We start from the raw sequence: 12,245 nt of genomic DNA, 5'->3' as shown, positions 1-12,245 counted from the left end.
AGCCTGTGTGGCCCCCTATTTTGGAGCAGCAGGGTGCCACTCCATAATCCCAGCAAGTCTGGGGGTGAGCACCAGCTATGAATGTAGAAATGTGTTTTTGCAGATCCTCCTGGGCATGTTTGAATATCAAACCATTGGCCCCGGTTTTTGTGGGGAGGGAACGGGGTCAACTGTAAGCAGCCGGGAAACACTGAAATATGGGAACGGTGGAGGCCTTGCCGAATTTAACGGCAGGACCTCATTAGAATAGAATTATACTTAGTTTCCTGCCCGGCAGCTGGCCAAATTGAGAGGCTGGCCGGCTGCCGAGCGAGAAAGCCTGCTGTACAAGGCTGGAGAGGAGAGATTACGGGGCGGGATAGCGGATGAGGTCTGGAGCTCAGATCATGGGGGGTTGGTGGGGGTGGGTTCTGGAGATCGGATTGCAGTGGGGTGGGTGCGTCAGCCTATCGCGGGGGGTCTGGAGATCGCGGCAGGTTAGCTTGGGGGGCCGGGGGAATAGCACTGCTGCTGCTCCTGGCCCACAGGTAGTGCTGGAAAATCACTTACCTGCTGGATCTGGCAGTTCTCTCCTCCCTTTAGCTGCTGGGCTTCCAGAACCCTGGGAAGCCCGGCCCGCAGCTGTTAAATCCAAATGGCTGCTAAAATCTGAGGCACACAGCCTCATTAACATAAATGTTAATTAACCTGCCTTGAGAGCAGGTTACTCGCCCGACCCCCAAGCTGCCCTGGCTAAACCGGATATAAGTGAGTTTGTGGCAAGTTTCGTATTTTTACAACTTAACCTGCCGCTGTCCTGCCCATCCTGGCGGGTTAAAATTATACCCCTCCCATTGTGTCTGAGAAATGGTTCAGTAATTAATACGTGTGACTAATGTTTATACCGCTTGAAAAATGTGTGGTATGTTGTTCCATAAAATTAGCTGTGACTTGACATTTTTTAACCATTTTTTACACTGTTATCATTTTAGAAATCCGGGCCTCAATAGTATGTTCAATGTCACAACAGCAGGAGATGGATTCAGGCCTGATGGTTAGCATATGTGTTGCAGTTTTGAACAAAACCTTGGTTACAAGGCCACCTGGTGGCTGCCATTTTCCTCAGTTATTATTTGTTCCAGCCTTCCGACCAGAAAACAGCAGGCGAGAGAAGCACATTATACCCTGGGAAAATTTTGAAAATACATTTGCACATTTTCTTCTCTTTTTTTTTTGAAGCTTTAGTCCCCTTCCCCCTCAACATTTTCATTAGTTTACTTGTACCAACAGTAAAGGTGATAGGAAAGTCCTGCCCCGCAGCATTGGGCCAATATGAGGTGTGAGCGTTTTGGTCACAATTCAGCGGTATACCTGAAGTGTCACCTCACCTCAAAACATATACCTATGGTTTATTTACCATGCCAAACTGCAAGCATCAGGTGAGGTTCAGGAGACAGCCTGTGTGTGCATTAATCTGAGTTTGCTGTCCTGCTAAGTTGTGTCTCCTGGTCAGTAGAGGAGGAAGTGCATTCAGAAATTATTATATTGGTAGGGAAGGGCGATGGATTAAAGAAGCTGGTGCAAAGCCCCATTAAAAAGTGCGTTTCTTAGGTTTAAATAAACTTTGGATGTGCCAGTATTCTGATTTTTATGTTTGAAAAGGACTGACTATTTCAGCAGCTGTTTTCCATCATTAAAAATCACAGTGGCAACAGGAGACCAGTGAGCAGATGCTCCTCATTCATCCTGCTTCAAAATGATTGTGAAAATGTGTTCTTTGCTTACATCGCTGTGAAAATAGAGCACGACTGCAGCCTTTATTGCAATGTCAACATGGCATTCATATATTTGTCTCACTTCCTCCTGATCCTATCTTCTTTCTCTCTTTTATCCTTGTTCTTGCCTCTCTTTTTCTGTCTTCGGTTCTACATTTTCTCCATATTTTTGTCATGTCAATGTTGTAACAGCAGGGGAAGGATTTAGGCCTGGTTGTTGACATCAAGTTGTTGTCTTTTACTTTCCTTTCCCTTCAATAACAACAACAACGCCTTTAGTGTAGTAAAATATTCCAAGGCACTTCGTAGAGGCATAAGGACGAAATGGACACTGAGCCAAAAGAGATAGTAGGAGGGGTGACCAAAAATTTGGTCAAAGAGGTGGGTTTTAAGGATGATCTCAAAAGAGGAGAACCTGATGGAGAGGCAGAAGGTTTTAAGGAGAGAGTTACAGAATGTGGGGCATAGGTGGTCGAAGGCAAGGTTGCCAATGATGGGGTAAAGAGAGGGGAACTGTACAAGAGGTTGGAGTCAGAGGAACCGATGAATGGGGGGAGGGGGAGGCCATGGAGGAATATAAACACAAATTTGAGGTGTTGGGGGACTAGGAGCCAGTGTAGGTCAACAAGGACAGGGTTGATAGATGAACAGGACCTGGTGAGGGATTGGATACGGGCAGCAGAGTCTTGGACCACCTGAAGTTTACAGAGGGTGAAGGATGGAAGGCGAGCATTAGAGTAATAGAGATGAAAAAGGCATGGATGAAGGTTTAAGTGGTAGATAGGCTGAGATAGGGGCAGAAGTAGGTGATCTTTGTGATGGAAGTTGTTCGAAGCTCAGCTTTGGGGTGTTGACTAGGATGTCAAGGTTGTGAATAATCTGATTTAGCCTCAGACAGTGGCCGGCGAAGGGGATGGAGTCAGCTTAGCCAAGAATGGGTGCCGGGCAAGAAGTCTGGCAGCACAAAGCCAGTTGAGAGAGGGATATGGGGTCGGAAGCTCAGCTCAGAGTCAAATCGGACACCAAGGTTGAATCTGAGATAGTGCCCAGCGAGGGGGAAGGAATCAGTGGCTGGAGAACGAAGTTCATGGCAGGGGCCGAAGACAATGTCTTCGGTCTTCCCAGTGTTTAACTGGAGAGAAATTCAACTCATACATGACTGGTTGTCAGACTGGCAGTACAGGGGTCGAGAGAGGTGGAGTTGAGGTAGAGCTGGGTGTCGTCAATGTACATGTGGAACCTGACGTATCTTTAGATAATGTTGCCGAGTGGCAGCATGTAGTTGAGAAATAGGAGGAGGCCAAAAATAGATCTTCAAGGGACTCCAAAGGTAAACATGTGGGGGTGGTAAGAAAAGCTATTGCAGGAGATTCTCTGGCAAAGATTAGATAGGTAAGAATGGATATAGGCTACAAACAACATTTCCTTTAAGCTGCGCAATGCTCCAGGGTTCCCGCAGAGCCGGTGAGCCGACTTATAAATTGAAAGAACCGCACATGCGCGGAATTTTGAATGGGCTGCGTGGCCCCCCAAAAAATTACAAGGAACATTGGATACAGGTGAGGGCAGTCTCACTCAGCTGGACAATGGAGGAGATGCGTTGGCGGAGGATGATGTGGTCAAACGTGTCAAAGGCTGCAGACAGGTCGAGGAGGATTAAGAGGAACAATGCATCACAGTCACAGAGGATGTCATTTGTGACTTTGATTAGCACCATTTCAGTGCTGTGGCAGGGGCAGAAACCTGATTGGAGAGGTTCAAACATGGAGTTATGGGAAAGATGGGCACAGATTTGGGAGGCGACAACACTTTCAAGGATTTTGGAGAGGAAAGGGAGGTTGGCGATGGGCCGGTTGACTTCATTTGTATTAAAATGGATTATGATGAAGGTGATGATAATGCCATTGACTCTCTCTCTCCCCCCACGCCAAACCACCCCCGGCCACTTTTTCCATGAAGATAGTTCATGTTTAAGAAAGCTCCAGCAACATACCAGATTCATAGGCCTCGATATTAGCGGGGAGGGTGCGGGGATGCAGTTTTGCGGTCGGGAAACTCGGAAGAATGGATTTCCCTCAGGGCTTGCCGAATTTAGCGGCAGGACATGATTACCATTTTTCAAATCTGTTTCCCAGCCGGAGCCAGCAAGATTGACAGGCTGTTGGGCGGGTAGGCCTTCGGTGGGGCCCAGAGAGATCGGGGGTTGGGGGGACATCGATGGGGGGATGGGGCCTGGAGAGATCAGGGAGGGGGGAGGAGATCGCCGGCCAGGGAGGACATTAGATCGTGAGGGGGGCAAAGGGGCTGGTGGGGGAAACCTGGTCAGCCAGTGTTAAAGCTGGAATAGAGGAAAAAAAATCTGAGGCATGCAGCCTCATTAAAATGTTTAAATGAGGGCCCGCCTCCTGGGAGCGGGCTGGTCACCTGTCCTGCCTACATTAAAACTAGAAATTAGCGGGTTCAAGTTGGGTTGAGTTTGGGTTTGAGATTTTTGTAATTCCCACCTGACCCAAACCCACCCGTTTTTGGGGATTAAAATTCCCCCCATAGAATCAAAACAATTACGGCACGAAAGAGGCTGGTTTGCCCACCCCGCATGTAATGATTTTTAAAGTGTCACATAGGACTTCTGGACAGATCCTGAGAGCTCATTTCATCCTTTCTTCATTTCTTAATAACTTTGTGATTAATTTTTAATGTTACTTTTTTATTTGTTTATATTTTATTCTTGCCAACTGGTTAATGATAAGCTTTCTCTTTGACCCATGTAAACAGCTACTAGCCAGGAGTACTATTAAAATAGCAAAAAAAAAATTCCCTCCTTATTACTAACAATGTATTATCCTATTAGTGTCCAATCATTTAAAGAGAATTTTTACTGTATATCTTTACTGATAAAAGTCACACCCAATCAATGCTTTCTTTAAACAGTGAAACTACTTCTTTATATTTTCTCCCTTCTCCCTTAATATAGTTTCTTCACACTCTTCACGTTTTGCAATATTTGCTAATGTTCCTCTTAAACTGACCATTTGAAGGTGCTAGCAAGCAACCTGGATGAATCATCCTCCGATTGTCCTGCCCTCCTTTTTATTTCTTATTCTACCTCCCTTTCATACAATCATAGAAAATTATGGCACAGAAGGAGGCCATTCGGCCCATTGTGTCTGTGCTGGCCGAATAAGAGCTATCTAATTGAATTTTTTGATGAAGTAACAGGGAGGATCAATGAAGGGAATGCAATGGATGTTGTCTACATGGATTTTAGGAAGGCGTTTGACAAAGTACTACATAGAAGGCTGGTTAACAAAATTGAGGCTCGTGGAATAGGTGGGTCAGTGGCAGCTTGGATAAGGAATTGGCTTAAGGACAGAAAACAGCGAGTTGTGGTAAATGGTTGTTTTTCAGACTGGAGGATGGTAGACAGTGGTGTTCCCCAAGGGTCAGTGCTGGGGCCACTGCTTTTTTTTGATATATATAAATGATCTGGATATTAGAATACAAAGTAGAATTTCTAACTCTGGCGATGACACCAAACTTGGGGGTGTGGCAAACAGTGAGGATGATACCAATCAACTGCAACAGGACATAGAAAGGCTAGTAGAATGGGCAGACAAGTGGCAGATGGAATTTAATACAGAGAAGTGTGAGGTGATGCATTTTGGCAGAAGGAACAGGGAGAGGCAATATACACTTAATGACACAGTTTTAAAGAGTGTGCAGGGACAGAGGGACCTGGGAGTTAATGTGCATAGGTCCCTGAAGGTGGCAGGACATATTGAGAGAGTGGTTAGCAAAGCATATGGAATCTTGGGCTTCATAAATAGAGGTATTGTATACAAAAGTAGAGAAGTTATGCTGAATCTTCATAAAGCTCTGGTTAGGCCACAACTGGAGTATTGCATCCAGTTCTGGTCACCACACTTTACGAAGGATGTGAAGGCCCTTGAGAGGGTGCAGAGGAGATTTACCAGAATGGTTCCGGGGATGGGGGATCTTAGCTACAAGGACAGGTTGGAAAAGCTGGATTTGTTTTCATTAGAGCAAAGGAGGTTGAGGGGTGATTTGATAGAGGTGTACAAGATTATGACGGGTTTGGATAGGCTAGATGGGAAAAGGCTGTTCCTACTATTTGATGTTACAAGGACTAGGGGACACAGATTTATGGTTTTGGGCAAGAGATACAGAGGGGATGTGAGGAAAAACTTTTTTACGTAGCCAGTGGTGAGGACCTGGAACTCGCTGCTGATGGAAGTGGTGGAAGTGGACACACTCAATGTTTTCAAGGGGATACTGGATAGGCACGAGGGAAATAAACTTGCAGGGCCACGGGGATAGAGCGGGGGAATGGGACTGACTTGATGGCTCTGCAGAGAGCCGGCACGGACTCGATGGGCTGAATTGCCTCCTTCTGTGCCGTTATGACTATATGATTCTATGACTCTAGCCTAAGGCCATTTTCCATCTCTTGGTCCATAGCCCTGTAGGTTACGGCACTTCAAGTGCATATCCAAGTACTTTTTAAATGCGATGAGGATTTCTGCCTCTACCACCCTTTCAGGCAGTGAGTTCTGGACCCCCACCACCCTCTGAGTGAAAAAAGTTCTCCTCAACTCCCCTCTAATCTTTCTACCAATTACTTTAAATCTATGCTCCCTGGCTATTGACCTCTCTGCTAAGGAAAATAGGTGCCTCCTATCCTTTCAATCTAGACCCCTCAATTTTATACACCTCAATCAAGTTTCCCCTCAGCTTCCTCTGTTCCAAAGAAAACAACCCCAGCCTATCCAATCTTTCGTCATAGCTAAAATTCTCCAGTCCTGGCAACAGCCTCGTAAATCTCTTCTATACCCTCCAGTGCAATTACAGTACTCTAACTGTGGCCTAACTAGTGTTTTATACAGTTCTAGCATAACCTCTCTTCTCTTATATTCCCTGCCTCGGCTAATAAGGGAAAGTATCCTGTATGTCTTCTTAACCACCTTATCTACCTGTCCCGCTACCTTCAGGGATCTGTGGACATGCACTCCAAAGTCCCTCTGTTTCTCTACATTTCTCAGTATCCTACCATTTATTGTGTATTCCCCTGCATTGTTAGCCCTCCCCAAATGCATTACCTCACACTTCTCCAGATTGAATTCCATTTGACACCTTTCTGCTCACCTGATCAGTCCATTGATATCATCCTGCAGTCTACAGCTTTCTTCCTCACTATCAACCACACGGCCAATGTTTGTATCATCTACAAACTGCTTAATCATGCCTCCTACATTGGAGTGTAAATCATTGATATGTACCACATTCGGCACCCAACCTCATTACAGCCTTGGTCCAAACATGGACAAAGGAGCTGAATTCCAGAGGTGAGGTGAGAGTGACTGCCCTTGACATCAAGGCAGCATTTGACCGAGTTTGGCATCAAGGAGCCCTAGTAAAACTGAAGTAAATGGGAATCGGGGAAAACGCTCCACTGACTGGAGTCATACCTAGCACAAAGAAAGATGGTTGTGGTTGTTGGAGCTCAATCATCACAGCCCCAGGACATCGCTGCAGGAGTTCCTCAGGGCAGTGTCCTTGGCCCAACCATCTTCAGTTGCTTCATCAATGACCTTCCCTCCAACATAAGGTCAGAAATGGGGATGCTCGCTGATGACTGCACAGTGTTCAGCGCCATTCACAACTCCTCAGATAATGAAACAGTCTGTGCCCGCATGCAACAAGACCTGGACGACGTTCAGGCTTGGGCTGATAAGTGGCAGGTAACATTCGCGCCACAGAAGTGCCAGGCAATGACTATCTCAAACAAGCGAGAGTCTAACCACCTCCCCTTGACATTCAATGACATTACCATCGCCGAATCCCCCACTATCAACATCCTGGGGGGTCACCATTAACCAGAAACTTAACTGGACCAGCCACATAAATACTGTGGCAACAAGAGCAGGTCAGAGACTAGGTATTCTGCAGCAAGTGTCTCACCTCCTGACTCCCCAAAGCCTTTCCACCATCTACAAGGCACAAGTAAGGAGTGTGATGGAATACTCTCCACTTGCCTGGATGAGTGCAGCTTCAACAACACTCAAGAAGCTTGACACCATCCAGGACAAAGCAGCCCGCTTGATTGGCACCCCATCCACCACCTTAAATATTCACTCCCTCCACCACCGGCATACTATGGCTGCAGTGTGTACCATCTACAAGATGCACTGCAGCAACTCGCCAAGGCTTCTTCGGCAGGACCTTCCAAACCCGTGACCTCTTCCACCAGAAGGACAAGGGAAGCAGGCACATGGGAACACCACCACCTCCAAGTTCCCTTCCAAGTCACACATCATCCTGACTTAGAAGTATATCGCCGATCCTTCGTCGTCGCTGGGTCAAAATCCTGGAACTCCCTACCTAACAGCACTGTGGGACAACCTTCACCACACGGATTACTGCGGTTCAAGAAGGCGGCTCACCACCACCTTCTCAAGGGCAACTAGGGATGGGCAATAAATGCTGGCCTTGCCAGTGACGGCCACATCCCATAAACAAATTTTAAAAAAGCAAGGGACCTAGTACTGAGCCCTGCGGAACCCCACTGGAAGCAGCTTTCCAGTCATAAAAACACCCGTCAACCATTACCCTTTTCTTTCAGCCACTGAGCCAGTTTTGGATCCAACTTGCCACTTTCCCTTGAATCCCATGGACTTTTACTTTTCTGACCAGTCTGCCATGTGTGAAAAAGCCTATCATTAACCAGTTGTCAAAAAGCCTTGCTAAAATCCATGTAGACTACATTAAATGTGTTAACCTCATCCATCCTCCTTATTACCTCCTCAAAAAATTCAATCAAGTTAGTCAGACATGACCTTCGTTTAACAAATCCATGCTCACTGTCCTTGATTAATCTGTGCTTTTCTAAATGATAATTAATACTGTCCCTCAGAATTTTTTTCAATAATTTGCCCACCACCGAGGTTAGACTAACTGGCCTGTAATTACTCGGTGTATCCCTTTCTCCCTTTTTAAACAACGATGCAATGTTAGCAGTCCTCCAGTCCTCTGGCACTACACCAGTAGCCAGAGAGGATTGGAAAATGATGGTCAGAACCTCCGCAATTTCCTCCCTTGCTTCTCTTTACAGCCTGGATACATTTCATCCAGGCTGAGCGATTTATCTACTGTCAAAGATGCTAAACCTCTTAACATTTCCTCTCTCACTATGTTTATCCCATCTATATTTCACACTTGTCCTTCTTAACTACAACGTCTGCACCGTCCCTCTCTTTTGTGAAGACAGGCGCAAAGTATTCATTAAGAACCATACCCACGTCTTCTGCCTCAACCCACAGGTTATCTTTTTGGTCTCTAATAGGCCCTACTCTTTCTTTAGTTATCCTCTTGCTATTTAGGTATTTATAAAACATCTTTGGGTTTTCCCTGATTTTACTTGCCAATATTTTCTCTTGCCTTCTCTTTGCTTTCCTAATTTCCTTTTTAATTTCACCCCTGCACTTTCTATACTCTTCTAGGCTTTCTGCACTATTCAGCTCTTGGTATCTGACATAAGTTTCCATTTTTTGCCTTACCCTACCCTGTATGCTCCTTGATATTCAGGGGACTCTAGATTTGGGAGACCCTCCCTTTTTCTTTGTGGGAACATATTTGCTCTGAATCCTCACTATCTCCTCCTTGAATGCCTCTCACTGCTCTAACACGGATTTACCTTCAAGTAGCTGTTTCAGTCCATTTTTGCTAAATCACATCTCAGCTTAGTAAAATTGGCCTTTCCACAATTGAGAACGTTTACTCCTGGTCTATTTTCGTCCGTTTGCATAACTATGCTAAATTTAATTGAATTATGATCACTACCACCAAAATGCTCTCCCACTGATACCCCTTCCACCTACCCAACTTCATTTCCTAAAACTAATTCCAAAACTGCCCCCTCTCTTGTTGGGCTTACTACGTACGTACTGGATAAAAAAGTTCTCCTGAATGCATTTTAAAAATTCTACATCCTCTATACCTTTTATACTAATTCTATCCCAGTTAATATTAGGGCAGTTAAAATCTCCTACTATTTAAATTCCAATCTGATGATTACTTACCAGTGAAATACCTACCAGTGAAATTCCTACTATCACCAAGTTCTTCCACTCTGTTTGCGATCCACTCCGACTACTTTCTTTACATGTCCCAAGCCAAAAGTGGCCTACTCTGGCTCTTGAATTGATTGCTAGATGGTATACAAGAGCAGCCTGTATACCATCCAGCTGTCCCTGCCTCTTAATGGGACATTGCTTCCCCATGCTCCCATGTTGGTGTGGCAGGTGTAGGAATGTTGACACAAACCCTCCAGAGTTGAACAGGTCTCTTGTCGGATAATACTTTTTGACTTCAATTATATGCAAGTACGTCTGTCAAATAGCATCTGTTAAGTTAACTGATACACTTAACATTGTGAAACAGAATAGAGACTTACTAAGACAAACAACATATTCAGTCATTGAAAGAGCAATCCAAGCACTCTCATTACCTGGAGTATAGCCATAACTTCATTCATGGAAAGTTATGTAGTTTTATGCCTTTAGTGACAGCTTGGCTCAGTTGGTTTAACTCTCACCTCAGAATCAGAAGGTTGTGAATTCAAGCTCCGCTCCAGGACTTGTGCACATCAGCTGACACTTCGGTTCAGTACTGTCTCATGCGCACACAAATGAAGTTGTACCAAACAATCTTGTCTGAAAACAATGCCATACCTGTTTAATATCTTTTGTTATTGGTTCACTGTTTTACAACTTCTTCTCAGAATGTGCAATTCTTGGACTCTATTAGAAGTATTTTAAGTTCTTAGGACAGAAATACCACAGCAACATTGCCCCTGTAGATGTGTGGAGGGACAGAACTTCTGCCCACTGTTTTAACCACCACTAATCCCTCCCCGATCCTGGGGACAGGGTCATTGAGCACCCATTCCTTTAGCGTCATAACAGTGGTGCCGATCCACAAAAGCAGCCAATTTCAGAGGGGCAACCTGCTGCTCCAAGACGAGGAGCCTAAGGCCCACATTGAACCCTCAGGTAATTTAGGGACCACTATTTAATGGTAATCAATTACTGACCACTACTGATGCAGAGGCCTTTGCTGAGTGCAGAATGGGAGCTGTGCCTGCTCTCGGCAGATGAACGTCCTGCTGGATTTACTGGGGCGCTTCAGGCCGACTTTCCAGGGAAGCCCAGGTATATTCCTTAAAATAACATAAACTGTTCGAGTGACGTAACGAGAAACAGCAGAAGAAGCATCTGCGCCAGCCTTCCCCAAAGTGCAATTTGCTGGGGATTTTAAAAGGGGTGGAAACCTGATGTTTCCAATTGCCCCCCACCTTGCTGCCCGAGTCACACAGTTTCTGGACCCTTTCCACTTAGTAATATCTTCATAGCTCTTCCTGAAAAATTTCTGGTTCAATTTTATGCTGTTTACAAGGCATAGGTTGAGCATCAATTTGCAAGGGAAGACCAAGAGATGAAGGAGCTGGTGCGGATTTCTGGAATGATTAACAACTTCTTGGGTCAGAGAAAGTCCTTAATATATTAACTACTCAGATTACTAAGTATTCACATGGTTTGTGCCTTGGTAATACTCAGTGCTGTCAGTACGTTGATTTGATTCTGATGCATACTGCTATACATTTCAAAGGGTTTAGGAATGGGCTCTGGATATAATGTCTCAGCATGAATTTAAATCTAATGACTTTCAGGTTACAGTCATAAAAAAAACACTTTATCATGTCATTGTGACTGTTTGTCTGTCATGCTAATTATCCTGAGACAGTTTCTGCCCTAACCGTCTGACCTAAACACCTTATGGCAATGCACAACACTAGCAATTGTTTAACCTTTGACCTGGCACATTCCTAACACTGGCATATCATAGCACATGTTCAAGTGTACAGCAAAGTATTAGTGGCAAGCCAGGAATGACAGATTGCTCTAATTAGCTTCTCCCTTGTACTGCAGATAGGAATTATTTTTCATTACTCCTCAACTAGTTCCTCCTCCACCTTCAACTTGAAAATACAAGCCTAATATTTGTAAATTGTAAAATTACTTTGTCACCTCAAGGCTTAATTTCTCCATAGCTGTCGCCAATGTCCGGAAATGTTCCCTGCACAAACTCGGAAACTTATCCAGAGCTCCTCTACTCACATGCTATACCACACCATGTCCTGATCACCTGTTACCCTTGTCCTTTCTGGCCTCCATGGCTCCCCATCTCTCATTGCATTGATGTCAAAATACACTTCCTTGTCTACAAATCTCTACATGACCTTGCGCCCCAACCTCCTGCAGCTACACATTCCAACACACACTCTCTGCTCTTCTCAGTCTGGACTGGTGTGCATGCTCCTCTCCTTCCAATGTATCATTAGCAGTGGGGCCTACAGCAATTATGGCACTGCTCTCTGGAACTCCCTTCCTAAGACTGCGCCTTGATTCATCTCTC

The sequence above is a fragment of the Somniosus microcephalus genome, chromosome 9 (genome assembly GCF_052327205.1).
Source record: "Somniosus microcephalus isolate GS21.2 chromosome 9, FLI_Smic_1.0, whole genome shotgun sequence".
Classification (NCBI taxonomy): Eukaryota; Metazoa; Chordata; class Chondrichthyes; order Squaliformes; family Somniosidae; genus Somniosus; species Somniosus microcephalus.
Note: the sequence above shows the minus strand (reverse complement) of the source record.